The sequence below is a fragment of the Paroedura picta genome, chromosome 4, assembly GCF_049243985.1.
Source record: "Paroedura picta isolate Pp20150507F chromosome 4, Ppicta_v3.0, whole genome shotgun sequence".
NCBI classification, from domain to species: domain Eukaryota; kingdom Metazoa; phylum Chordata; class Lepidosauria; order Squamata; family Gekkonidae; genus Paroedura; species Paroedura picta.
In genome coordinates, this window is record NC_135372.1 from 43,059,252 (window position 1) to 43,068,476 (window position 9,225).

The 9,225-nt window shown below is 43.9% G+C and overlaps 1 protein-coding gene across 2 annotated transcripts in view; it reads right to left on the reverse strand.

Annotated features, from left to right (window-relative positions):
- PDC (phosducin) overlaps nt 1–9,009 on the reverse strand; it is a 35,217-nt gene extending 26,208 nt beyond the window's left edge. Inside the window, exons 1-2 of one of the 2 annotated variants that reach the window (XM_077332669.1) lie at nt 8,870–9,009; nt 8,244–8,366 (exon numbers count right to left, since the gene is read on the reverse strand). The gene's annotated coding sequence lies outside the window, so the exon portion shown is untranslated. The remainder of the gene's footprint in view (nt 1–8,243; nt 8,367–8,869) is intronic. The other variant, XM_077332668.1, reaches the window with a different exon arrangement.
- Nucleotides 9,010–9,225: the final 216 nt, after the last annotated feature.

The following is a 9,225-nucleotide window of genomic DNA, read 5'->3' on the forward strand; positions in this document are numbered from 1 at the left end:
CCCTGAGAAGAGCTTTTCTCCTGGCACGAATGAATGCTTTCCCCTCAAAGGTCTTAGAGGGAAGATTCCACCATATCCCATACAATGCGAGACTCTGTCCGTGTGGTTCTGGTTGCCCTGACTCTGTCTCACACATTTTGTTAGATTGCCCCTTATATGAGCAGTGTCGGGATGACAGCTTTGTTGCTTTGCTGGGAAACAAGCCTTCTATAAGTAAATCTATGACCTTGCAATTTCTGCTCTCTGACAAAGACCCAGAGATAACCATTTTAGTTGCCAGAGTTTTAACTAAGATGCTTTTATAATATGCTGCCTACCTTGTATTTTATCTTTTATAGTTTATTTAATCATTTTAAGATCTGTTTGGTTATGTAACCCCATTTTATTATTTTGTTGAAATTTTAAACCCTATTTTTATATGTCTTATACATTTTATGCCAATAAAAGGTTACTGACTGACTGACTGACTGACCTTGGGCCAGTCACACTCTCTCAGTCTAACCTACCTTCACAGGGTTGTTGTGGGGATAAAACGGAGATGAGGGAGAAATGTGGGGGTATAAATGTAGAAAAACAAAAGTAAATTTCCATCATTTTCATCCCATTATTAAGAAGAAGAAGAAGAAGAGTTGGTTCTTATATGCCGCTTTTCCCTACCCGAAGGAGGCTCAAAGCGGCTTACAGTCGCCTTCCCTTTCCTCTCCCCACAACAGACACCCTGTGGGGTAGGTGAGGCTGAGAGAACCCTGATATTCCTGCTCGGTCAGAACAGTTTTATCAGCGCCGTGGCGAGCCCAAGGTCACCCAGCTGGCTGCATGTGGGGGAGCGCAGAATCGAACCCGGCATGCCAGATTAGAAGTCCGCACTCCTAACCACTACACCAAACTGGCTCTTAAGAATGAGGTGATGGTTCTGCTACATATATTACGCAGTGGAAACACTATGAAGTCATGTTGACTTCCAGTCTTTCTCAACTTTTTTTTTTACTGTTGAGAAACCCTTGAAGCATTCTTCAGGCTTTGAGAAATCCGCAACATGGTAAAATCACATAGAGTATGGTTGGGAAGCATAGCTGTGTACATGCCAACCTGTGGCCCCTCCCCTTCCCACCCCCTTCAGGCCAATAACTGGCCATTTTGGGAGGGGTGGGTGGGTCAACATGACCATATATGGTCATATCACCTGAAACAAATTCCCAGCCCTTCAGGAAGCCCTCCCAGTGCTGTCAAGAAACTCCAGGGTTTCACAAAACCCTGGTTGAGAAAGCCTCTTAAGGGCTTTTGTTGTTGATTTTGCTTCCTTCCTTTTCTGTTAAGTTCCCCCTTTGACCCATCAGCCACTGCTAGGCTCTGTCCCCTACATGCTCAGTACTTCCCTGTGCAGATTCTATGGTCTGCTTTTAGCACCATCTGCTCCTAAATTGGGTTCTCAAGTTTATTCTCAAATGCAGTCAATAAAACACAATGGCCTGTATTGGACAAGGCCAGTACTGACACTCAGTAACCTGCAGTATGCATGTAAACACAATGCAAATGCAAGAGGTTCACCTAATAAAAGGATGAAATTAATACGTTTTGAAAGTTAGCTAAAATATTAATATGCCTTCTATAAGAAGTGTATCAAAATCCTCAGGACCCACTCAGTCAAAATAGCTTCACTATCACTGTGGCCGAGAGCCCACAAGACAAATTTTACCACTCCTTCTGTAGCTGGGTTCTGAGCTTCAGAGGATTTGGCAACACCAACATGCGGCATCTAATTTGGGCTTAGGTTGGCACACAGCGATGTACAGAAAGTTTAAAAGCTGGCTGGTGTGTCTAACATCATCTAGAACGTAACACATAAAACTCATTTTCAAAGCAAATTATTGACCTGTTGTCTCAAGACACGGCTAATTAACATCTTTGTGCTGTGCTAATTGTGCTTGACTCTGTGCTTGACTATCTGATATCTTATACAACAATATACTTGTCAGTGACTGATGTACTTCCACAGTATTACTTGGTACTCTGTAATGAATATTTATACCAGTTCATTTGCCCAGTCAAGCCATTGCATTATGATAGTATCTTGGGTGTTATTTTGCTTTTACTGTGTAGCGGGCAGGGCGTTGATGCTAGACAAGCATTGAAAAGTAGGGCTGCAGCCTTGTTAAAATGTTATCATGTGCTGTTGTCATTTTTCAAGATCCCTAACTTTAAAAGTTAATTATTTGAGACTGGGATGGAAGGAAATTTCATATATCTTGTCCCATGTGCATATAAGTCTGCGTGTGTACACGTTAATCTGAAAGCACTATGAAGTTCATGGCTTGCCATTGTACATGTGGTAGCTGAAGTAGCCTGATCGCATCAGCTCTCAGAAGCTGAGCAGGGTTGGCCTTGCCTAGTATTTGAAAGGGAGCCCTCCAAGGAAGGCGGGCAATGGCCATCAACCTCTGAACAGTGCAGAGGCGGGCAATGGCCATCAACCTCTGAACATCTCTTGTCTTGACAATCCTGTGAGGTTGCCGTAAGTCAGCTCAAACTTGATGGCCAAAAACAACCCAACAAACCCTGAGGTATAGTTTGACCTGCGATAGCATACTGCCAAAACAACTGCATTTCAAAGAACATATCTAATGTATATTTAGACGAAATGGCTGGAGGACCGGTTGTCCTAGAATAAGGGAATACAAAGGATGAAATGGAGTCTTCAGCAGGATAAGATGAAGTTGGTTGAAACTTAAGCACTTATCCTTGGTATGACAATGCAGTTGTTGCAACCATGTCCTGGTTTTCATTTATGAAATATTCAAGGTTATGCTTCTGGTAAGCGTGGCTAGGGATAGAATGATGGCATTGTTGGACCCTGAGCCGGTTCTGTGTTTTAAGAGGCTGTGGGCAGAACATTTCCAGGGCTCCCTCCCATCTTCTACCTACCACCAGTCCCCACTTCCTTCGCCTCCATCCACATGTCTCCCACCTGTCTATGTGTCCTTGCCTACCTGTGAGATCTCCCACTGTTCATGCTCACTACTGCCTGTGGCCTTTCTCCCAGTGGAAAATTTGGAAATTTTAAAACAGAGGCTGGATAGCCATCTGACGATGATTCTGTGAAGGCTTAAGGGGGTGGCAGGTTACAGTGGATGAGTGATAGGGTTGTGAGTGTCCTGCATAGTGCAGGGGGTTGGACTAGATGATCCGTGAGGTACCTTCCAACTCTATGATTCTATTCTATGATTCAGTGGCATTGGAAAGTGAGAGTTGCTGGAGCATGGTAGAAGACTAGCAAATAAGGGGGGGGGGTGTTGGTAGCAGTGGGTCCTAAGGATGCCAACCTCCAGGAAGGAGCTGGGTATCCCCCAGGATTACAGCTCATCTTCAGACTGCAGGGATCAGTTTGCCTGGAGAAAATGGAGTGGACTCTGGCATTGTAGGGCACTGAAGTCCATATCCTCTCAGGATCTACCTCCAATTCTCCTGGAGTTTCCCAACCTACTCTCCCATTCCCATCAGCAGCTGGGGATGGGGGGAAACCTGGCAACGCTAGTGGGCTCTGGCATCTGTCCCACCTCAGGGCATGCTAACACCAACCCTAGTTTGTACCACCCTCTTATTCCCTCATCTCTGGCCACTTCCTCATGTTATTTATGAGGTTTTTAGGCCTCGCCTCCCCAAAAATGGTCTCAGGGTGGCTTTCATGACAGTATAAAACATATCAAATACAAATTGAAGTAAAACAAGCTTTAAGCTAAAACAATACTGTTATTCTTACTATTTATGTATTTATATTAGTTTTTATTAACTGCCGCTCCCGGGTCTACAATAAAAATACAATATAATACTAGCAGTGAGATTCCCCCCCCCCCAATACTATATGCTCCATCCAGTAACTGCCTAATGAGCCAGGAATGCCAATTATTAAGACCTATTGTGTGGCCTGGCTCAAAATGTGGGCTCGCAAACTGGGCAGTAACCCCAGATACAGGGTAGGCAGGGAGCCCAGATGTTAGAGGTGCGGCCTTGGAACTCAACCAAATGCCTGGCGGAAGAGTGCTGTCTTGCAGACCCCAGAACTTTGGAAGTTCCGTGAGGTCCTGCGTTTGCACTGGTAACTCATTCCACCAGGCTGAAGCCAGGTTCTGGTGGAGACCAGGCACACCTCTTTAAGGCCAGATCATCAGCAGATTGGAGTTTTCTGAGTGAAGTGCTCTTCAAGGGTTGTATATGGAGGGGCAATCCCTCAGACGTAAGACCTTTGCTGGGAAGCAAGTCAGGGAAGGCTGCGGAAAATAGAAAAGAAATCTGAGCTTATACCCTCTTTCCTGCCTCTGCTTTCTTCCTTGGCATGTGTTTGGCATGCAGGGAGGGAAAGATTGTGCCCTTAAGCATAATACTTTAGAAGGTTGTTGTCCTTTGATATTGTAAGTCACGGCGTATGTACGTGTTTATTTTCAGATTGTAAACCCACCCTGTGCCCAGGGCTATGGAGGTTAAATCTTAAAATCAGTCAGGAATTATTTTAAAATTGTTATTTGGCTTCCATCAAATGGAAAACCACAGCTGAAGGGTGTGTTTTTTCCCCACTTTTTAAAAATAACCATCTTTTCTATATTTAGTCCTACCTAGTCTCAAGGTAGTTTGTTAAATTGGTCTTACTTGGTTGAGCATTCACATGGAGCTGACTGTCTGCATGGAGCACCTCTGAATTTTCTCACTGTTGCTAGTTTGGTCTGGGAATGCTTACATTCAGGCAATGATGTTACTGTTCAACAAATGTCAAACCTTCCCTGAAACTTATACATGCAAATTAGAAAACTCCAGCATTGAACTTTTAAGGTCTTAGAGAGGAGCCAAGATATGAACCTGATGGACTTAGTCTAGGGTTAATCCCTGGTTGACTTAACTGGAGCAGGATCAGGTGCTTCTTCTGAGATAAGTTCTTAATTACCACACAGTGATTGACCATCTGCTGCCTTTAGAAACTGTTGCTTACAGTTTTGTGACACAGTAGATAGGCAGCACCAAATAGATTGGGAAGCAAAATTTAACCAGGCACTTCATGGTCAATTTACAGTAATATGGTCAATTTACAGTAAAACGATTAAAAACAATATCATCTAGATTTGGTAACAAATTTAACTACCTAGCATGGTAAACTGCTTGTACTATGCCTTAAGAGACTCAGGTTCAAACACTGTTTGGCTTGAAAGTTGCCAGATAACCAAGGACCAGTTATTCTCTCAGCTTAACCAACCTCATAGGTTTTTCTTTTTTTTGGGGGAGGGGGGTGAAACATATAGTTGGGCAGGATGCAATTTACTGAATGAAATCATAGCTTTGGGATGCTAGTCCCTGAGATTAGTACAAATGCTGCTTAATTAAAAATAGCTGGTGAGTTGCCACTGGCTTCAAAAGTATTCTGAAAGAGATCTAGTAACTTTGTTGGGACCAGCCTGGTTTTTTGGTCACCTAATTCTTCTCCTTCTTGTCTAGCCAGTTTGGTGTAGTGGTTAGGAGTGCGGACTTCTAATCTGGCATGCTGGGTTCGATTCTGCACTCCCCCACATGCAGCCAGCTGGGTGACCTTGGGCTCACTGATAAAGCAGTTCTGACCGGGCAGTGATATCAGGGCTCTCTCAGCCTCACCCACCCCACAGGGTGTCTGTTGTGGGGAGAGGAATGGGATGGCGACTGTAAGCCGCTTTGAGCCTCCTTCGGCATATAAGAACCAACTCTTCTTCTTCTTCTTCTATACCCCAGTTTCATATGGCTTTTGTCCATGTGGATCCTCCAATCTTCAGTATAACATTTCTGAGTGGTCTGAAAGGATCCCCCCCCCCCCAGTTTCACTAGGGGAGAAGCTGGTTGGATCCAATTCCTGACTTCGTGGCCCTGCCATAACCTTTACTTAAAATATAGAAGAAGAAGACTTGGTTCTTATATGCCGCTTTTCTCTATCTGAAGGAGTCTCAAAGCGGCTTACAGTCGCCTTCCCTTTCCAGGTCACCCAGCTGGCTGCATGTGTGGGAGAGCAAAATCAAACCCAGCTTGCCAGATTAGAAGTCCACACTCCTAACCACTACACTGAACTGGCTCTCGGTGACGACACTGGTAAAAATTCTACAAAGGCGGTCTGTTACTGTGTATTTTTTTAAAAAATGAACAGATGCCTGTGTTGTTTATCCATGGGAAACATAAAACAGGTGACAACAACTCAGATTTATGCATACAAAAGTCTAAATGCAATAACCTTTTGAACTTTTAAAAAAGAAAAAGCATTCAAAATCAAAAACCACTCTTTTACAAACAAAATAGGATTGTTTGGATACCAGGGATCTGTCCTGCCAAGGTGGCACCGAACAAGTAACCGTCCCCTGATGTAGCCTCATGTCAGAGAAAGGCTCCTTGTGCTAAAGGAAAGTGCCTCCACTGGTAGAATAGATCCGCAGGATCCAACCCACTGGTTTTTAAAAGTGTGATGACCTTGCAAAGAGTGCAGCGTGTTTAGTAATCCATTTAACCTCAACAATTAAGTTTGCTCATTTTTGATTAAAAATACTCCTGGGTAGGACCGCAGCCTGAGGCCAGTGCAGAACCTGTTAGGACAAGGTAGACCCAGGATGGAATCTGGCAAGATCGGATGGAGGCGGAGAAGAATTTGGCAGGCCAGGAGTGAAATTAAGGTAGAGCTATGGAGGATCTGAAGCTTATGTACGTTGTGAACTGCAGTGCTGAGATCATGGCTTTACAGGTCAGGCCAGTAAAATGCTAATTGCTTGACGAGCCTGTTTCCACTGAACTATGGGACCGCCTCTTCCCTTATGTCCCCCAAAGAGCATTAAGATTGAGTCGTCAAAACCGGCCCCAACGAAGTCAAACTGGCCTCAACCAGGCCTTGGTCCCAGACTGGTGGAATGCTCTCCCTGATGAGAACAGGACCCTTCAAGACTTTGAACAGTTCCAGAGGTCCTGTTAAGGCCAGGCCTATGGCTGAGGTCAGGAAATAAGATCAAAGAGACACTGGCTTCCCTACTTGAAATGCCATCAACCCATACACATACCGGGACATTCGCCTGGCCCCAGCCTGGTAGAACGAGCTCCCAGAACAGCTAAGGGCCCTGCTGATAACTCATCAGCTTTCCACAGGGTCTGCAAGACGGAGCTCTTCTGCCAGACGTATGGTTGAGGCCAGGTCCCAGAGTTACTATCAGTGGATCCCCTAGACCTAGTGAGATCAGGACCCTCGCTCCTAATGAAAGAGCTCCTGACTACAGCTGGACAGGGGAGGGGAGATGGGGAATTAACTCCAATGAATAGCCATCTTTTAATGTGTCGGGGTGGTGGTTACGGGCTTGGTTGTTTTATTCTTTTATTGTAAACCGATGTGAGTCTTTGAGAGTGGCAATATATAAGTTAAAATATAAATAAATAATAAATGAATAAATATGTCCGGTTAAATGCCAATAAAGGTATATTTGATGATGATGACTATCAGTACCATTTAATGCCCAGCAAATATTTGTTAACACAAATTCATGGACAGTACAGATTTACCTGCCCCCAGGGTTGCTACCTCCAAATTGGAAAATTCATGGAGATTTGAGGGGTGGAGGGGGGGGGGTGCTTCAGTAGTTCCAAAATAACCATGTTCTCAATGGGGTATAATTTCTGTCACCTGGATATGAATTTGGAGTTCTGGAAGATATCCAAGTCCAACTTGGGGGATGGCAACTCTACCCATTCCTCTCCCCCACTTTTACACAGAAAGGTTTTTATCCAACCAAAGAAAAGTGTAGTCCCCTGTGCCTCATTACTTGACCCTCTGGAGAGTCTCTCACCCCCAAGGGTGGGTTCTTGATAGGGCTGCCAACACCATCTTGGGAAATTCCTGTAGATTTGGAGGTGGAGGTTCGGGACCTCATTAGATTTAAGATGCCCTAGAGCAGGGGTAGTCAACCTGTGGTCCTCCAGATGTCCATGGACTACAATTCCCATGAGCCCCTGCCAGCAAATGCTGGCAGGGGCTCATGGGAATTGTAGTCCATGGACATCTGGAGGACCACAGGTTGACTACCCCTGCCCTAGAGTCCACCCTCTGAAGCTCTACCCTCTAAAACCATTTCCTCTGAGGGAATCTGATCTCTGGTCTGGCAATAAATTGTAATTCCAGGGAATCGCCCTGAAATTGGTAACCCTGTTCCCTGAGGGCATGAAGAGCAGGGAGGGATGAGCAGAAGGGATTCCATTTACACACGAACCTTTATAGCCAAGCATATATTGTAACTCTCTTTGCAACTGTATCTTTAAGTGCTGGTGAAACATTTATCCTTGTGGTAGCTGCTTCCACATCCTCGTAACCCTTTCATCATGGTCAGTTTGTCCTATAAAGAAGCTTCGTGTCATCATAACAATGCGAACCAATATTTTGTTGGTAGATCCATAATATAACACTAACAAGCCTTCCTAAAAATTCAGGTATCTTTAATTTTTTCCTTACTATTTTAGTAAACAGTGCACTCATATGCAGAGTTACAATTCAGCGTAGTATTGTATTGTTAATACTAAAGTCCTAAACATAAGTAGACGTTACTGGGATTTCCCCTTTAAGTACCTATGTTTATTAGTGGGAACAGCAACTTGTATATGTATATACATACATGCATATACACACACAAAAATTCCTAAAGCTTATGCTTTGAATGTTTTAGACAATGTTAGCACAAACACATACAAAAGTATGAAAATGATAGCTTATTCTCAGTTATAACACATCCCATCAACCCAAAGCCTAATAAGCTGCTTTAGGGTAGTATCTAGTAAAAAAAGGTAATGCTCATGAATTGTACAATTCAAATAAAAATGCAAATAATATAAATAAATCTACCTGGTGCACTCAGGGTCTGTGTCCACTTTTTCTCACGTAACCACCAATGTCCTTAACTGAAGCTGAAGCAAATATGAGTCCTTGGCTGCCTTGTGCTTACAAGTAGAAAGATCCGGTTGGAGATTTAGACCTCTGGATCCAATGACCCTAGCAGAAATAGCTCTGGGCAGGTAAGAGGATTATGGTAAAGGAATTATCAAATTCTTTTAATTAGCCTGACCAATGAAATGGCAGGCTTCCTGGGGATTTGGAGGATTTGCTACACAGATATAATTGGGAAGGGAAAAATAACCCCTGCTAGCCTGAGTTACAGAAGGCATCTCTGATTTGTGCTCTAACCTGACTAATAAAAGTAG